Consider the following 20,074-nt stretch of genomic DNA (forward strand, 5'->3'; position numbering starts at 1 on the left):
TTTCTAAAGTGTCATAAGACATAGTTCTCTATGGAACAATAAAGTATAGGCCTATCTTAATCTTCTGCTGCCCACATGTTTATGTTAATGCAAAAGTTCAGTCCAATATCTTACAAGAGATTACATCACACCTGCAGGTGAAGGGCAGGAAGTCTTCTCTTCTGTTATGTAGGTCTGGCCTGTTTTCATTGGAAATGTTCAAAAACAGAAAAAAGTCCATAAATTTGTTTTCATCTGATTGACTGTTTATGTCAATAAAACCACTTAGGTCATCGCCTACTACACTAACATATTAACACACAATGTGTAAAATCAATTCCAGCAGTGACCTGGTGTGTTTTATCAGACTGTCCCGTTCCAGCCTGAATCTCCCACGGCACGTGAAGGCAGCAGCGCCGCTGCGTCACGTTGGGAAAGACCAATCGGATTAAAGTGAGTTAAAACATTCAGGCGCACACCAACAGCCCGCGGGGTGCTTCCGACTCTACTTTGTTCAATTACACTTGGATATCGTCCTTTATTCCCTCAAATAAGTTTCGTTTGTTCTATTACTCATATTATTACTGAGTATAAAAGTATGTTTTAGGAATGTTTCTCCGCGTTACTATTTTGTTAGTCAACAAAGTTGCTCGGACACCCCTCCTTCTTGCCCTGGTGGTTCGGTCCGATCCCTCTCTGTCAGTTTCAAGTTGCGCCTTCTCCGCTGCTCCAGGTCTGCGCTCCGGGTCTGCGCTCCGGGTCTGCGCTTCTCTCTCAATCTGATCATCTGTTATTAAACCAGAAGATACTGTGGATTTTATTGTTAAATCTGGGATTGTTACGAGTCATGGATTCTTACTCTGGGTTTGTGGACGTATCGTAAAGACTCGGGCTCGTGAGGTAAAGTGATCCTGCTCTCGTCCTTTGACAAACGCGCTGCATTTTTAACATTGTTCTGAAATCCGTGGGCTGAACCGTAGACTGTGGCCGTACCTCGGTGTGCAGAGGAATGCCATGCTGTAGTTTTACATGAACACTGAAGGCTTTTGCTCGCCCCTCGAGCCGCGTGTGTCATTGTGGGCGCTCTGCACGTCGCTGTAATGGTGCATCCTTGGTGTTCTGCCAAGTCCTTGTTTATACACTCGCTATAAGCCTGTTACAGGGCGCATGGAAGACCTGAAGACTGTATGGAGCCGTGCGCCCTTCAGCTTCACTCTGTTGCTCAGTATTGTGGTGTGTGTGACATACTGATTTTTATTTCATTACCAAAAGTCACATTCTTTCACCTTTGCTGCAGTAAAGTTAAGGTTATAGTTGTTTACCTCACTGATGCAGAACAGAAAAATAATCCCTCATGATTAACTTACGTGAGAGTCCTGGGGTCATTTATCAATCTTAATGAGTATGTATTGTTTTAGGTAGTTTCCCTTTTAATGCTTCAACTTGATGTCACCCGAATCACGTTGTCTGTACATTGTAGAGGTCCCCCTGCCCTGATTTGACCTGGGGTTGCTTGCACAGATGTGTGGGGTTTGTTTTGGCGTCTGTGTCATGGAGTTCAGTAGCCAAAGTTCTGTTGATCCAAGAGACAATGTAATTTGACATGTTTATGCGTTTGCCCACAATCAGTCATCATGAAAGAGTCTCGGAGTGGCTGCGAAGTTGGTTTTTCCCTGATTAGTTGTGTATTTTTACAGTGAGGTCACCTTGGACTACGACTGGACGATACGCCAAATAATTAATGTCACATTTTTCTTGGAGCCACATCACGATTTCAATTGTTATCACAGTTTAATGTAAACTTCTTCTGTCCTTATACCACCCGGAAGATATAACCAAAGTCCTCTGCTTCTTCTGAAAGTTCACACCACTAGATTTGAGTTTCTTTCATTTACTATATCGATTTATCATTCAGAATATGAAAGCTGGAACGATATTTTTTGGTGTGACTAGTTATTGTGCGAACATTTCTTTGCACTACTGGGAAAGCTTTGTGTTATATTTTGGTTTTATGGCCAGATTTAAGCCATAAAAGGCTGAATAAATAACTTCTATGACTCATTACAAATAATAAAGGGTTTCATTACGCTGTTTATTTACTGCAGCTCATGTTTTTTTTAATAATAGTGTAGATTTAGAATTGTTTTTGTGGTTTGTGTTAGTGGCATAAATCAGTTTCAGTATTATCCTTTATTTTTACTTCTTACTTTTTATGTTTATTTTACGTAAATAGCATATCGTCATCGGGATTACGATTGCATTTTTGTCATCGTTTTACCCACAGTGTTTCCCATGGATTTAGTTAAGACTGCGGTGGTACAAATACTTTCTATATTAGTATTTTTCTCTCATACTATTTATGGAGTTTGAATGTCACGTTTTGCCTTTGTTTGATATTCTAGCACTGTTTTTGGACAGTGTAGATGCTTTTTATGTTATGTACACAGCAACAAAGTGAGATTTTGTTATGCCAATGTCTAGTCCAGGGGTCTCCAACCTTTTTCCTTTGGTGAGCTGCGTTTACAAAACAAAAATGCCAGAGAGCTTCTCATTTTAGTGGCCACAAGAAACTGAGACGATTATAAGAAAGAGGGCAAGTCTTTGGAAACAGTTAGATGCCTGTAAAACATAAACCATTGTACATTTATTAGTGCACAAAGTTGGGCTTCAAAATGATACATGGTACAATAGTAATAGACATGTAATTAACCATCCATCCATTTTCTTCCGCTTATCCGGGGCCGGGTCGCGGAGGCAGCAGTCTAAGCAGGGACTCCCAGACTTTCTTCACCCTGGACACTACCTCCAGCTCTTCTGGTGGGACCCTGAGGCGTTCCAAGGCCAGTTGAGAGACATAGTCCCTCCAGTGTGTCCTGGGTCTTCCCCGAGGCCTCCTCCCAGTGGGACATGCCTGGAACACCTCCTGAGGGAGGCGCCCAGGAGGCATCCAGAACAGATGCCCGAGCCACCTCAGCTGCTCTTCTCAACGTGGACGGGCAGTGACTTTACTCCGAGGTCCTCCCATATGGCTGAGCTCCTCACCCTGTCTGTAAGGGAGCGCCCAGCCACCCTGCGGAGGAAACCTCTTGTAGCTGTTATCTCGTTCTTTCGGTCATTACCCAAAGCTCATGACCATAGGTGAGGGGAGGAACAAATCGAGTAAATCGAGAGCTTTGCCTTTTGGCTCAGCTTCCTCTTCACCACAACAGTCCGATACAGCGACCACATCACCTGTCCGACTGTCAGTCTCATGCTCTAGCTGAGTGTGAAGCGACTGGGATGAAGATCAGCTCCTCCAAATCTGAGGTCACGGTTCTCGACTGGAAAAAGGTGGCTTGCCCTCTGCAGGTGGGTGGAGAGTCTGTGCCTCAAGTGGAGGAAGTGGAGGAGCTGTAATTAACCAAAATATTTGTTATTCAGCACAATGGTATAATTCTGAAATCCCTTGGCGAGCTACTTGGAAGAGGCTGGAGAGCTGCTGGTAGTTCCTGAGCTACAGGATGGAGACCCCTAGTCTAGTCCATGTTCTTTTTTGACTATGAGGGCCACTGTCGTCTCTTCACTACACTATTTTGGTCTTCGGTATATGTTGTTTCCTCTTCACAGACGTACCTGGAGTTGTTTCATAAACCCTTAGGCTCTAGGCTCTTCTCTCAGAAGAACAGAAAACAAGAAGAAGATGCAAAAATATGGAAATATTGTTATATCGTATCATTTAATGTGATGATACAGTGACGATATCATGGGCTGCCGTATCTATATATCGAGTATTTTTTGGTATTTTTTACAAATTATTTTGTCACAGCGCTACAGTTTTGCTGCTTGTTTAGGAGAAGAAAACTCATCCATGCAGCACATTTGACATTTTCACTGTTTTGATGATTAAAATGTTTGTGTTTCATATGAACGTTGCACAAGAAGTGGTTTAACAAAGACTTTTAGTATCACAGTCATGAGTTAGCTTTTGTTTTTTACTGAACTGTATCGAATCGATTTGAAATATTGTATTGAATCGAAAGTGCACTGTATCGAGGTATGTATCGTATCGGCAACATCTTAATGATTCCCAGCTCTAGAAACTCTTTTCCACCTTGTGATGTCAAGTGCTTGAAGTATTTTTAAACTCTATACACCTTTACAAAACCCATAATTTCACTTTTGGATGAGTTTAGCTCTGGATTTGCAAACAACAAACAATATAAACAACAAAACAACAACAAAAAATATATCTGTCAACTTGAAAACTACCGCTTCATGACATCAGAAGTTGGAAGAGAATATTTTGGAGATGAAGGATGACTCAGACATGTGTGAATGAAACAAACCACTATTCCTAGTCTGTTTTTGAAGCGGTAACAACATTCTAACTAGGGATGGGCATGATTAATCGATAATTGATCATTAAGAATTTCATCGATTACGTTAATTTTAATCGACAAACCGAATGCAGGTTGCTGTGCGTAGCGTGACCAAACAGGGGTCCGTACATGTCTCTCTGCACTCAGAAGGAGCGAGCAAACACAAACATTTGGTCAGCCTGCAACGTACCGAAGCACAAATGCGTATTAACGATGACTTGTACAAGAAATTCCACCCTTTCCGTTGCGTTCGGGACAAGTGTGAGTCCATGTGCACAGTGAACAAAGCAGCACATATGTTTCGGTGTCCAGTGGGAAAAAGTTTTACCAGGTGAGAGTCGCGCAATGTCGATGACGAGGCCCCGCCTCCCTCCCCCCGTACGGTGTCCTGGTTTTGTCAAACGCAAATATGGTCACACTAACCTGTATTCCACTGAGTCATGTCTTTTAATCCGACAGAAGTTGACCGCATCAGCGACACAAGAGCTGTAGTTTTATTTTCGCTGAGTTTATGCAAATTAGCGATGCGGTTTTAAGTTTCGTTTCTGTGAGAGTTGCGCAAAACTGAATTAAACACATTATAATTTCAAACGGGCTGATGTGGCTCTAGAGTCGTTACGGTTTATATGTCGTAAAGTTGAATTTATTTATGCACATTAGTAAGCAGATAGTACTAATAATGATGATCATTTTAATATAAAAACGTTAATGACGTCGATAATCGATCGTTAATTCTTCCGACGATCGATTAAGAAAATTTCATCGAATGCCCATCCCTAATTCTAACATGGCTAAAAGCTTACAAGTTCAAGCTCAGTTTTGCATAATATTGGACTTTTAATGAGAAGCACAGGCCTGGCCCTCCCTCGCTCCTTACAGGAACACAGATTGGCTCTGACAGTGCTCAGATTGAGAGCAGTGTCCGGCCCTGACAGGCGCTTCCTCAACACAAACCCTCCTCACGGTCTCTCAGCAGTGATGGACATTAGCTGTATTGATCTCTGATACTGACCTTTCCTGTCTGTCACATACAATCCCAATTCTCCACAGCCCAAAGATTACACCTTTTCTGATACAATGAGTAGGCCCGTCATGATAACAAAATGTGAACCTTGATACAGTATGCTGCTCCAGAGAAATGCTATTATAAAAGAATAAAAGATAATATTGAAACCACTTTATGCCACTGACAAAGCTGAATAATCCCAGTAAACCCATTTTTAAACTGCTTCACCTGCTTGTTTCTATGTTTCTGCCTGAAATGTCCCATAGTATGACTTTAAACAGCTCTACTTTACTTATTTATTCAATTACAGGTGGTTTTATAGCTCAAAAATACCTAGAAAAACTGCATTTTGACTGTGAGCGGGGTCGCCTTTCCACAGATCTGACCTCTAACTTCTGGTTTGGTCTCGAAAAATATCAAAATACCAAAACATCAACATATCGTATCGTTTAATGTGATGATACAGTATTGATATCGTGGGCTGCTGTATGGATATTTCTCCAAGAATATTTTTTTGGTATATTTGATTAAATTATTTTGTTACAGCGCTACTCAACGACATTTTCACAATTTTCTTGATTAAAATGTTTGTGTTTTATATGAATTTTGCACAAGAAGTGGTTTAACAAAGGCTTTTAGTGTCACAGCCATTTTATTGAACCGTATTGAATCGATTTGAAATATATCGAATCGAAAGTGCGCTGTATCGAGATATGTATCGTATCGTGGCCTATGTATTGAGGTATGTATCGTATCGGCAGCTTCTTATTGATACCCAGGCCTGATCTCCACACAGAAAAGCATTTGATGGACCCTCCAGCAGAAATGTTACACAATAGACAGTATCATTCAAAGGCCTACAACAAATAAATGGCAGAATGGAACAATAACTAACCATAGAATTACTGTCTGTCTCATCACAATACAGAAAAAATGACTAAAATCTCCCCACTATTGCAAAGAAATTGTACACACGATAATGATAGAGCTCCAAAAGTGACTGAAAAATAAGTTTGTATATTAATTACTGTGATAAACCTAACCATTAGGGCTGCGTATCATTAAGAAGTTGCCGATACGATACATACCTCGATACATAGGCCACGATACGAGGATTCTTTGATACAATGCACTTTTGATTCAATATGATTCGATATGATATATTTCAAATCGATTCGATACAGTTCAGTGAAAACCAAAGTCTACTAAGTCTACTAAGTTTGTGCAAAGTTAATATGAAAAACTTCCATTTTACTCATAAAAAAGTCAACACAGTTATAGCTCATAAAAAAAAATTATTTAGGAAAATACACTTTCAGTTCAATACAATTCAATATGATATATTTCAGACCGATTAAATACGGTTCAGTGCAAAACAAAGTCTACCACGTTTGCAAAGTTAATATGAAAAACGGCCATTTTACCCATAAAAAAGTTAACACAGTTGTAGCTCTTACACAAAATAATTTAGGAAAATACACTTTCACTTCAATATAATTCGATACGATATATTTCAGTTTGACTCAATACAGTTCAGTGAAAAAGACGGTCTACCAAGTTTGCAAAGTTAATAGGAAAAACGTCCATTTTACTCATAAAAATGTTAATACAGTTGTAGCTCTTACACAAAATAATTTAGGAAAATACACTTTCGATTCAATACAATTTGATAAGATATATTTCAGATTCATTCGATATGGTTCAGTGAAAAACAAAGGTCTTCCAAGTTTGCAAAGTTAATATGAAAAACATCCATTTTACGCATTAAAAAAGTCAACACAATAGTTGCTCTTACACAAAATTATTTAGAAAAATACACTTTCACTTCAATACAATTCGATACGATATATTTAAAATCGATTCGATACGGTTCAGTGAAAAAGTCTACTAAATCCACTAAGTTTGTGCAAAGTGAAGATGAAAGATGCCCATTTTACTCATCAAAAAATAAAAAATCAACACAATTGTAGCTCTTATACAAAATAATTTAGTAAAATATACATAAAAATACTCTGGAAATGTACTAATACAGCATCCCACGATACCGATACTGTATCATCACATTAAACAATACGATATATTGATATTTCAATATTTTTGCAGACCCCTACTAACTTTCTTCTTTCTTGTAAATGACTTTACTCGGGTCTGTGTATTTTGTCCAAGTGTCTGTCTGACGACTTCCAACTGTGCTGTGATCAGGAAGTGAAGCAGCACCTGACGGTTTGTTTGTGTGGGACCTGAGTCAGCACAAGAACTCCGCCAAATTACACTCCTGAGCCTCAAAGATCCGGATATCGTAAAGCTCCTATATAACGGAAGATTAACTCCTGTGAGCTTGAAGTCGTGTTATAATGTTGTTACCGACTCAAAACCAGACCTGGAGTTTTGTTTTGGTTCATTCACATGTCTGAGTGACCATGTATTATTAGTCTGTCTTCATCTCCAGAGCTCAAAATGCTCTGTTCCACCTTGTGATGTCACGTAGTGGTTTCCAGTAGTGTTGGTTCCATGCAGTGGTGCTAAACTATCAAAATATCTCTATATCGTATTGTTTAATGTGATGATATAGTATCGTTTTCATGAGCTGCTGTACCGATATATCGACAAGAGTATTTAGTTTATAGTTTATAGTTTTAGTATTAGAGTATTTAGTTTTAGTTTTTTAGTTTAGTTTTTTAGTATATATCACCAAGAGTATTTAGTTTATAGTTTTTAGTTTAGATATATAGTTTTAGTTTATAGTTTATTATTTTTTAGATATTATATCACCAAGAGTATTTAGTTTATAGTTTAGTTTAGTTTTTTAGTTTAGTTTAGATATATCACCAAGAGTATTTTTTATAGTTTTATTTAGTTTAGTTTAGATATATAGTTTTTTTTAGTTTTAGTTTAGTTTTTAGTTTATATACCAAGAGTATTTAGTTTATAGTTTATAGTTTTTAGTTTAGATATATCACCAAGAGTATTTAGTTTTTAGTTTTAGTTTTTTTAGTTTAGTTTTAGATTTATATATCACCAAGAGTATTAGTTTAGTTTATAGTTTTTAGTTTATTTTTATAGTTTAGATATATCACCAAGTATTTAGTTTATAGTTTAGTTTATAGTTTAGTTTTAGTTTTATAGTTTAGATATATTTTATTTTTAGTTTTAGTTTTTAGTTTAGATATCACCAAGAGTATTTAGTTTATAGTTTTCACCAAGAGTATTAGTTTATTTTTAGTTTTTATAGAGTATTTAGTTTATAGTTTAGTTTTTAGTTTAGATATATCACCAAGAGTATTTAGTTTATAGTTTTTACTTTAGTTTTTAGTTTAGATATATCACCAAGAGTATTTAGTTTATAGTTTTTAGTTTAGTTTTTAGTTTAGATATATCACCAAGAGTATTTAGTTTATAGTTTTTAGTTTAGATATATCACCAAGAGTATTTAGTTTATAGTTTTTAGTTTAGATATATCACCAAGAGTATTTAGTTTATAGTTTAGTTTTTAGTTTAGATATATCACCAAGAGTATTTAGTTTATACTTTTTTTAGTTTAGATATATCACCAAGAGTATTTTAGTTTATAGTTTTTTACTTTAGTTTTTAGTTTAGATATATCACCAAGAGTATTTAGTTTATACTTTTTAGTTTAGTATATATCACCAAGAGTATTTAGTTTATAGTTTTTAGTTTAGATATATTTCGCCAAGAGTATTTAGTTTATAGTTTTTAGTTTAGTTTTTAGTTTAGATATATCACCAAGAGTATTTAGTTTATACTTTTTAGTTTAGATATATCACCAAGAGTATTTAGTTTATAGTTTATAGTTTAGTTTTTAGTTTAGATATATCACCAAGAGTATTTAGTTTATAGTTTTTAGTTTAGATACATCACCAAGAGTATTTCATTTATACTTTTTAGTTTAGATATATTTCGCCAAGAGTATTTAGTTTATAGTTTTTACTTTAGATTTAGGTTAGATATATAACCAAGAGTATTTTGTTTATAGTGTTTACTTTAGTTTTTAGTTTAGATATATCACCAAGAGTATTTAGTTTATAGTTTTTAGTTTAGATATATCACCAAGAGTATTTAGTTTATAGTTTTTAGTTTAGATATATTTCGCCAAGAGTATTTAGTTTATAGTTTTTACTTTAGTTTTTAGTTTAGATATATCACCAAGAGTATTTCGTTTATAGTTTTTAGTTTAGATATATTGCCAAGAGTATTTTGTCACAGTTTTCTACACTTTTTTTTTTTTTGCTTGTTTAGAGGAAAGAAACTCGTTTATGCAACACATTTAACATTTTCAGTGTTTCGATGATTAAAATGTTTTGTGTTTCATATTAACTGTGCACAAGAAGTGGTTTAGCAAAGACTTTTAGTATCACAGCCATGATTTAGGCTTTATTTTTGATTGAACCGTATCGAATTCATTTGAAATATATCGTACTGAATCGTAAGCCCACTGTATTGAGGTATGTATCATATCGTGGCCCATGTATCAAGTTATGTATCGTATCGTGTCCCATGTATCAAGTTATGTATCGTATCGTGTCCTATGTATCAAGTTATGTATCGTATCGTGGCTTATGTATCAAAGTATGTATCGTATCGGCAACTTCTGAATGATACCCAGCCCTAGCTACCTTTGTACCTTTATATAGTTTTATTTACCTTTATTTCAGAGGCTGAAATCATCTAAATGATTCTAGTGAAGGTGTCTGGAGTTTAAAAACACAGTGGAGCACTTCCTGTACCACCACATGACGAGTGTTTTCCGTTTGAGAGAAAAACTCAGCCTAAATATGCAGGATTTGTGTGTTAAACATGTGTGAATGAAACAAAACTCCAGGTCTGTTTTTGATGAGGAAACGACATTATAACAGACCAGAAAATAGCATAATATGAGCCTTTTAAGATATTAATGGCAGATTTCTTTTAAAAACGCTGTAATCACTGACAGTTGTATGGGAAAAAATCTCTGAAGTGAACCACATTACCGTAAGTGTAACCCGAGAGCTATTATTAACTTTAATGGTTTTACGACACGACCTGGTGTGTGAGCTGCCGTAACATGCTAATGACATCATCCCAATAGACAGGAGTGAAGTTTGTGGTTTCTAGGAGACGCTTAAATAATCCTAAAACTGTAAATTAATGTTTGCAGCAGCTCGGTTATTTCGTTTTTATATAGTTTTTTTTGCTGTAATTGTGTGAAAAACTAAAAAATACCAGTCAAAAGTTTGGACACACCTTCTCGTTCAATGTTTTGTTTTTGTTTTCTTCATGTTTACTACTTTCTAGATTTAATATCCATTCAAAAGACCTCAAATATATGAAGCCAGATATATGGAAGGTAAAGTTAAAGGTGCATTGTGTAACTTTTTTCATGCAGGGTCTGTTACCTCGTTGTCTTCATGGAGATGTTGTTGCCTTGTTCGAAATGTGCCACAATATTGGATTAAATGCATCTAACTCCATGGAGACAAAAAAATAACACTACCAAGCCAAGTTGCATGTCAGATCTGTGGAGAGGCGACTCTGCTCATGTTTTTTTAAAGCTTTAAAAACACCTCAAATTGACTAAAAGCAAGGTAGAGAAGTTTAATGCTACTGTGGGACGTTTCACATCTTCAAGGAAAAAAATCAGATGGCAGACGAGACCCTCCACCAGAAAAGTTACGTAGCGCACCTTTAAACAACTCAACTAAATGTTTTTATAGATTTTATTTACATTTTCAGAGTCTCCACCCTTTGCTTTGTCGACAGCGCTGCAAACCCTTGGCCTTTTCTCAATGAACTAAGAGTAATTTTGAGTTTATTTTTTGTTTACTACATTCCTGCATTTACTACATTTCATATTTCATTTGTGTCCATTCAGAGAGAATCATAGAAATAAAAAGAAACATAAGTAAATGAAAAAGTGTGTCCAAACTTGACTGGTAGTGTATGTGTCATAGGGATGATTATTTGGTCATAATTTTGGCTTTAATGTAATACACTGAAAAGTAAACCTATGGTAAACGATCACATTTTTATGCAACACTTTTCCACTTTCAAGACACTCAAAGCGTTTTACATCAAGGAACCACTCATCCATTCATCGGTGTACTCTGTGGGACACTGTGGACGAGGTGGGTTAAGTGTCTTGCCCAAGGACTCAACAACAGCATTCATCTGTGTGAGTTGGAATCACAACTACCAACTGAGCTACTGTCGCCCACTGAACCTGAATGTAAAATACTTATTATCTGGTTGTTAGTGTCAAATTAAATTTATCATATTGGGCGACTGTTACTCAGTTGTGTTTTTCCACTGATCCGAAGGTTGGTGGTTCGAATCCCACTCTCGACATAAAAAAAAAAAAAAACATAACATAATTGGTTGAGCGGCCAGATTCACAAATCTACAGGTTGGCGGTGCGATTCCAGCTCCCACAGATGAATGCTGTCGTTGTGTCCTTGGGCAAAACACGTACACCGGTGTATGAGTGTGTGTGTAAATGGGTGAGTGGTTCCTTGATGTAAAGAGCTTTGAGTGTCTTAAAGATGGAAAGGTGCTATATTCAGGGTTCCCACAGTCATGGAAATCCTGGAAAAGTCATGGAAATTGAAAACGTAATTTTCCAGTCCTGAAAAGGTCTTGGAATTTTGTAAATTCTATGAACGTTTTGGGAGAGTCGTGGAATTTTAGTATCTCTTTCATGCAACTCCAGCGTTCTGTCTATTATGATTATTTCTGAATGTCTGCACCTTTTTGTTTAAAAGAGACGACAATAAATGCACTGACAGTATTTTGAATGTTAAAAAAACTAAAAAACCAAACCATAAGGTGAGTGGAAAGAGTTTCATTTCATATTTAGTTCTGAAATATGATCAATTTTGCATGTGTAGATGCCGTAAAGTCATGGAAAATTCACTTTAGGTAATTAAAAGTCATGGAAATTTTGTGAGTGAAAAAGAGTGGGAACCCTGTCTATAAAAATTTGACCCTTGACCATTTTACAACCAAGTTTCATTCCATTAAAAAAAAAAAAAAAAAAAAAAAAAAAAACATGGAATGGTGATGTCGGCCTGTTCATGTATTGGTCATGTTTCTTCTCACAGTAATTATTTATAACTAAACTAAACTCTGAAATTATGACAAAGTTGTGAAATTGAAGGTTTGGGCTAATCCGCCTTGTTTGTTTCCTGGAGTTGTCAGTGCAGTGTGCGTAAACCCAAACAACACAAAGTAAATAAGAGAGCTGTGAATAACACTTCTGGGTGGCTCTCAAGGCTGGAGTAATTTGAAGGGCCCATATTATGCTATTTTCTGATGTACGTTATTATGTTTTTTTTCCCTTCACAAGACCTGGAGCTGTGTTTTGTTTCTTTCACACATAATTAACACACAAATCCTGCATATTTAGGCTGAGTTTCTCTCTCCAACTGAAAACACTCTGTAGTGATATATGAAGTGCTCCACAGTGTTTTTAAACTCCATACACTTTTACTGGAATCATTTGGATAATTTCACCCCTGGAATTGTCAGCCTCTTATTATGAACTAAATCCAGTTCCAAACCCACTTTATTTCTATAGCACATTTTAGAAACAAAGTAGTTTCCAAAGTGCTGCACAGAGATCGTAAAATGGAGACAACAAAAAGGCAAATGGCGAAAATTTGGTCATACCAGTCCTGAAACAATAAAACCAGTAAAATCAAATAAAAGTAAAAACATTAAAATCATAAAATAGCAGTAAATACCATATTTTTCGGACGCACCAGATTAAAAGGCGCAATATCAATAATGTTGAATTCTCTCGTCTATTTTCATACATAAGTTGAACTGGATTATAAGTCGCATTAAGCGAAACAAACGGACGACACTTGAGACTGATCCTTAGTCAAGGCGTCCACGATCCATTGGCAGATCGTGGCGTAATTCGCCCGGCGTTTCCTCCCTGCTGACCCCTGCTATACACAAATGCCAGTTTTAAATCCTGGCTTCCTAGAGTTGTGGTGATGAATTACTTTGCAGTGCATAAACCTCGACGCAGATCCATAAATCAAAAACGATGGCGACAAGGCAATTGTGGCAGTGTGTGTTGAGTCAATGCCTAACTATACTTCACCCTTTAGTCCATGAGGCTCCAGGCTGCAGTAGCCATAATCCTCCGACAATCCATCAAGCGGTGCGGCTCCGTAGTTTACCAAAGTCGTACTGAAACATTTTGAGAGAGATCTGAGTGCCATGTACCACATAAAATCGGTTCGAGGTCTGTATTATACGGCACACTGTTGATTTTTGAGAAAATGAAAGGATTTTAAGTGCACCTTATAGTCCGAAAAATACAGTAAATAAAATAAATATGGATGTAACAATAACCGAAATATTGTGATATCGTATCGTCAGAGTTCTCACAATAATATCGTGGACTGTCACAATATATCGAATTACAAGTCTCTTTGCTTAAATTAAGAGTTATGGTGCAGCAATAGCAAAAAAAAAAGACAGAGAGAACTACAAAGACCATGATCCTTTGCTCCATTTCAGTGCAGACTACAAGAAGAAATAACAGTTCTAAGCACTTTTAAATCTCAGTTTTTTGGATTAACTCTTGTCAAGGCATTTTAAAGGAAAAAGTAACGTATTAACAGTTTTAAATGTCGCAATAAATCATTCTGTGAGATGTATATCGTGAAAATATTGTACCGAGAGATTTTGGATATTGTTACATCTCTAATCGTGAGCCTCCCCACCATATCGTGAGCTTTCCCACGGTATCGCAATAAATATCGTTCTGTGAGGTTCATACCGTGACGATATCGTATCGTGAGACTTGGATATTGTTACACCAATAAATAAAATAAAGGACACACAGGACCACACAACTCACACAGTGTTAAAAGCCAGAGAATAAAAGTGGGTCATAAGTGAGTCAATTGCGCGTAATATAGGACCTTTAAAAAAAACATGAGACTCTTTTACAATGGCTATAGTCTGGATTTTTCTTTTCGCTACAGCTTTCTTTCATAATTTCCTTGCTGTTCCGTGGTTTTGCCTGGGGCTTTGCAAAACACCACGGATTTGAAAAACACTGAGAGAACAGAGCGAAGGAAGTCCACTATAGACTTGCTCCTGCTGCGTCACGGGCAGCTGGACCACAAGTCTGGCTCTGGGGTTGACTCATCTCCAGTGTTAGTTTTTGGCAACGTAAACTACATCTCACATCAGATAAAGACGCATTGTGCAACTTTTCCGGCTGGAGGTTCTGTCAAGCGCTTTTCTCCACGGACATGTTATCGCTTCATCTGGAATGTTTGCAATGGAAGTATTAAACATTTCTGTCTTCATGGAAACCTAACCAGAGCAAGTTACAGGTCAGATCTGTGGAGAGGCGACCCTGCTCAGTCAGAATGCCTGTTTTTCTAGGTATTTTTGAGCAATAAAGCCACCTGTAATGGAATAAATGTAAGGTACTAGGGCTGCAACAATACCCAAATCTCTCGGTACAATATTATCACAATATGCATCTCACGATACGATATTTATTTCGATATTTTGGAGAAGCTGATATAATTGTAGATAGGACACTTTTTTTGCTTTTATAATACCATGACAACATTTTGCTGTGTATTATTACAGTCATAATCGCAAAAATTCAAGTAAAAAAACATATTTCTTCATGTTGTCTGCGCTGAACTGCATCATGGGATATGTAGTTCCCGATGTTGATAAGCTGTTGCTACGATAAAACCATGCATTTAAGCAAAGGAACTTGTAATTCGATATATTGTGACAGCCCACGATATTGTTCTGAGACTTTTGATGATACGATATCACGATATTTCGGTTATTGTTGCGTCCCTATAAAGGTACAGCTGCTTAATGTCACACTGTGGAGCATTCCGGACAGAGAAATTGCATATCCATAGAAACAAGAAGTTGACGGACCCCCAACCAAAAAGTTACGTAGTGCACCTTTAAACTAAACTATTTATCACGAGGAAGACAAGCAGGTTAAGTCAGATCTGAGGAGAGTCATCCCTATTCACAGAAGGAATTGTTGTGTTTTTGAGCAGTAGAAATTAGTCGGATTCATCAGCCGATTTCACTTTGTGGAAACCGTCTGACCTCGCAGTATTAGGATTCGTTCGCTCGACAGTAGGCGGGTACTTTTATTAATTTAACCAATCGCTGCTATTTGGTCGTAATGTATGTAATGCGACGCTAATGGGGTGAACTGGTATATTAAACTTTTCCCAAATCCCGCAGGAAGAAGGGCAATTAATTAATTCCGGCTTTAAATCCTCGATCTCGGGAATCATTGCCGACACAGAATATATGGCTCTTCGCTGATTGGCTGGTGCCCAAACTCACACTTCCGGGGTTTTTGCGACCCGTCTAGTGTATTCTGATTCCTGACCTAGTCGCTGGAGAGAAATGAAATTGAGCATGGAACATTCCAGGGAAAGCAATAACATCTCCATGGAGACTTTATGGAAAGTTACACAGTGCAACAACTCCCTTAAATGGTCATTAACCTGCGCTTGAGTAATTCTGATCTCTGGACTCTGAACTCTACACAACATTACCGTGATGACTAAAGTATTCCTGAAAAATCAATTAAGTTAGCGTATCAGCTGATAGAAGCATTATTATTATACTCTTTATTATTTTATTAAGAGTTTACAACAGCCCAAAGATTTGGCGTATCAGAACTGATAATTGAACGTTCACATAGTTAATTACATAATTTAATTTGCACAACTAAATATTCTTACATGTTTGAGTAAAGAAACGTCAACACTGCTTAGAAAAAGTTTACTTTTGTGAGCTTTAAGTCATGTTATAATGCTGTTACCTCCTCAAAAACAGAACTGGACTTGTGTTTTGTTTCATTCACACATGTCTGAGTAACTCTTTATTATTAGTCTGTCTACATCTCCAAAGCTCAAAATACTCTGTTCCTCTTTGTGATGTCATAGTGTTGGTAGTTTTCAAGTTAACTTAGGTCAGTTTTACCTTTAGTTCATTAGAGATTGGAAATTTGAGGTCTGAAATGATCCAAATGATTCTAGTAAAGGTGTGTGGGGGGATGTAACGATATCCAAATCTCACCGTACGATATTTATTACAATATTTTGGAGAATTTAACAGAATTGTAGAATGCCACTTTTTGTTTTTAAAATATCTTGACCTAGACTTTGGTGTGAATCATTCCTGTCATAACTCAAAGAATTAAGATATAAAAGATATTTTTTCATGTTGTCTGGATCATGTTCTATGTTTTTTAGCTGTTACGAGGGATGTAACGATATCCAAATCTCTCGGTACGATATTATCACGACATACATCTCACGGTACGATATTTAGAGGCTAATATAAATGATAGGACACTTTTTCGTTTTTAAAATTCTTTGACAAGATTTTGATGTGAATTATTTCTGTCATAATCCCAAGAATTCAAGTAAAAAACATATATTTTCATGTTGTCTGCGCTGAAATGAATCGTGGGATATGTAGTTTCTGAAGTTCATAAGCTGTGCCTACTAGGGGTGTAACGATATCCAAGTCTCACGATACGATATCGTCACGGTATGAACCTCACAATATGATATTTAATTGTGATATCCTGGGAAAGCTCACAATTAGGGATGTAACAATATCCAAATCTCTCGGTACAATATTTTCATGATATACTTCTCACGGTACGATATTTATTGTGATATTTTGTGGAGGCAAACAAAACTGTTAATATGCGACTTTTTCCTCTTAAAATGCCTTGACAAGACTTAATCCAAAGAATTTAAAAGTGCTTACAACTGTTATTTCTTCTTGTAATCTGCACTGAAATGGAGCAAAGGATCATGGTCTTTGTAGTTCTTTCTGTGTTTTTTTTTTTAGCTATTTCTGCACCATAACTCTTAATTTAAAGGTTGTATGGAGGATTTTTTTTTTTGTTTCAAATTGTCAATGAAAGTTTAAAATACCATTACAGAGACGCAGCAGCCTTGTAATTACGATGACCAAAAAAAAAGAATGAAAATGTATCAACTGTGGACGTGTTGAGGCCAGATAAACATCAGCCAATAGAAAACGAGGCTGCCTGTTTACCTATTGGCTGTCAGGTCATCAATCAAACTCCCTACGTTTCTAGTGTAATTGACTCGTCGGGATGCAGGGATCACGTGGTTTATGCAGCGGTTCTTAGAGGCTTTTTCAAACTGTCGCTTCCTCACAAAGTTTGTCGCGATGGCGGACGAGAATCCACGACCAGTTTGCCGCAAAAGAAAGTCGGTTTTTGAGGTCGCTGAAAGAAGAAGAGAAGGAGAAAAGGAGCGAAGACAAACTGAGGTGATTCTTGGAGATTCCTTCCACCGATTGCGCGAGTGAAGCGGACGAAGGGTCTAAAAACTGACGCGTCGTTTGCTAAATTATTTCTAGACAGGTCATTTCAACAGTAATTCTGAACGCGCACTGGCTGTAAAAAAAATTAGATTTTTAGAGTAAAGAGGCGGGAGGAGGAGGTGTTTCTACTGAGGCTGTGGAGGATGAAGGTGGTGTCACGCATGCACAACATTTGTAAAAAAACTGTCGCTGTATTTCTCTTCCCTTAAAAAAATCCTCTATACAACCTTTAAGCAAAGAGACTTGTAATTCGATATATTATGAGACTTTTGACGATACGATATTTCGGTTATTGTTACATCTCTAGCTATTACAACAAGAAAACAGTGAATTTAAACAAACAAACTTGTAATTCGATATATTGTGACAGGCCACGATATTATTGACACTTATTATTGACGATACGCTATCACGATATTTCGGTTTTCAGATTGAAATACGAACAAAATATGCAAGGTTTGTGTGTTTTAAAATGCGTGAGTGAAACAAAACAAAACAAAAACATTTTACAACATGTTAAAAAATGTTAAACAACATTATAACATCGAAAGTAATACAACATTTACCACACCTTGCTTCAAATTACCCAAACCGGTTTCTATGTGAAGATTTTCCACATGACTTGTAAGTTGATTTCCTTTTTAATTTGCCCAGTCAAAGATTAGCCTCGACGTTTTTCCAGTTTTTTTTTTTTTTTTAGCCAGCAGTTCAAAAGTAGGTCAGTGTGGCAAGTACATTCCTCAGTCTGTGCTGCTGTTACTGTTTACATTTTGCCACTCTACTGAACCTTGAACACTGGAATCACAATCAAGTCTCCTTCTAGTAAAAAATCACAGTCGGGAAAGCAGAATAAAAGACTCACTGTTTACCTTTAAGTCTATGGACTATATTACGCTATTTTCTGAGCTTTGTTATAAAGGTTTTCTCTTCAAAAACAGACCTGGAGTTGTGTTTTGTTTCATTCACACATGTTTATATTTGAACTGAAAACTCTCTTGTTTTTAAAGTTGTGATGTCATGTGGTAATACAGGAAGAGCTCCATTGTGTTTTTAAACTCCATACACCTTCACTAAAATCATCTGGATCATTTCAGACCTAGAATTGCCACTATCTACTGAACAATATGTAAAAAGTAGCTTTTAACTTGGAAACTATCGTATTTTTCGGACCATAAGTCGCTCTGGAGTAGAACTTGCACTTTTTGGGGAAAATTCATTTTATAAAATCATAGGCCGGGAACCGACATTTCATCTTGAAAGTCAAGTTCTAGTAATAACAATAGAACAGAGAACAACAGACTGTTAACATCACATATGAACAGTTCTTCAGATAAACTATAACATAAACAACAGAACAGAAGAAGTTTACCAAACTCTCCATCTCACTCCAAATCACTAAATTTATTGAATTCTTCATCCTCGTGGAGTTCTGAGCTCTGTTTACCGTTCCTCTTCTGTGTAGCTGTCGTCAAACTCGGCATTTCCAGTTAGAATTATTTCGGCCTTTCTGAATCCCGACAGGATGGTTTCGGTGTCACTGAAGTCCAGACTTTGTCGATTCATCCAGTGACTTCAGGAAAGTTTCATGGTGCATCTTCCCGGTGTCACAAGTTTCTCGCTCACTCCAAACTTTCTTTGTGCTGCTCGATTACCGTTTTTGGCTGCGGATTTCACTACTTGCAGCTTGTAATCAGCAAAATATGATTTTCTTTTCAGGATTTGTGTTCAGTCTTCTCAGTCGTCTTTATAGGTTTGTTTAAATGTTAAATTTTCTGATGTACAGAAGTAATGGTGCGATCGACTGACATGACACAGACAGAACAGAGGCTCTTTCTGCAGGAGACATGCGCAGTAGAGTGAAGTGACAGTGGTACAGGAGGAACAGGAGCAGCAGATACTCACACACAAGACTAGAGCTTGTTCTGGCTGTCAGTCTGAACATTTTAACTTAAAAATAGCACCGTGTAGTATAAGCCACAGGAAACACCCAAACCATGACAAAAGTGCGACTTACAATCCGAAAAATACATTATTAATTGATAACTTATTTATTTATTCAATTATTATTTTTTTTTGGACACAGTAGCTCACACATCACAATATATTATAATAGCAAAGAGCAACAATATAAATGGTAATAATAAATTTGAAATAAGTAAGAAAAACAACAAGAGTCTGGTGTCAAATAAGGTATAATTATATAACTGCATATTATGTACAAATAAAAAAGTGACATCACAGGGTGGAACGGTGCACTTTGAGCTTTGGAGATGTAGACAGACTGAAAATAAAGGATTACTCAAACACGTGTGAATGAAAAACACAACTCCAAGTCTGTTTTTGAGGA

General features: G+C 36.7%; 1 protein-coding gene across 3 annotated transcripts in view; it reads left to right on the top strand.

Annotated features, from left to right (window-relative positions):
• The first annotated feature begins 728 nt into the window (after positions 1–728).
• Positions 729–20,074, top strand: part of mical3a (microtubule associated monooxygenase, calponin and LIM domain containing 3a) — a 203,302-nt gene continuing 183,956 nt past the window's right edge. For all 3 annotated transcript variants that reach the window (XM_055155999.1, XM_055156000.1, XM_020941178.2), the window contains exon 1: positions 729–879. The gene's annotated coding sequence lies outside the window, so the exon portion shown is untranslated. The remainder of the gene's footprint in view (positions 880–20,074) is intronic.

This window comes from Boleophthalmus pectinirostris, unplaced genomic scaffold (genome assembly GCF_026225935.1).
Source record: "Boleophthalmus pectinirostris isolate CB_2022bp ecotype Guang Dong unplaced genomic scaffold, ASM2622593v1 HiC_scaffold_2, whole genome shotgun sequence".
Classification (NCBI taxonomy): Eukaryota; Metazoa; Chordata; class Actinopteri; order Gobiiformes; family Gobiidae; genus Boleophthalmus; species Boleophthalmus pectinirostris.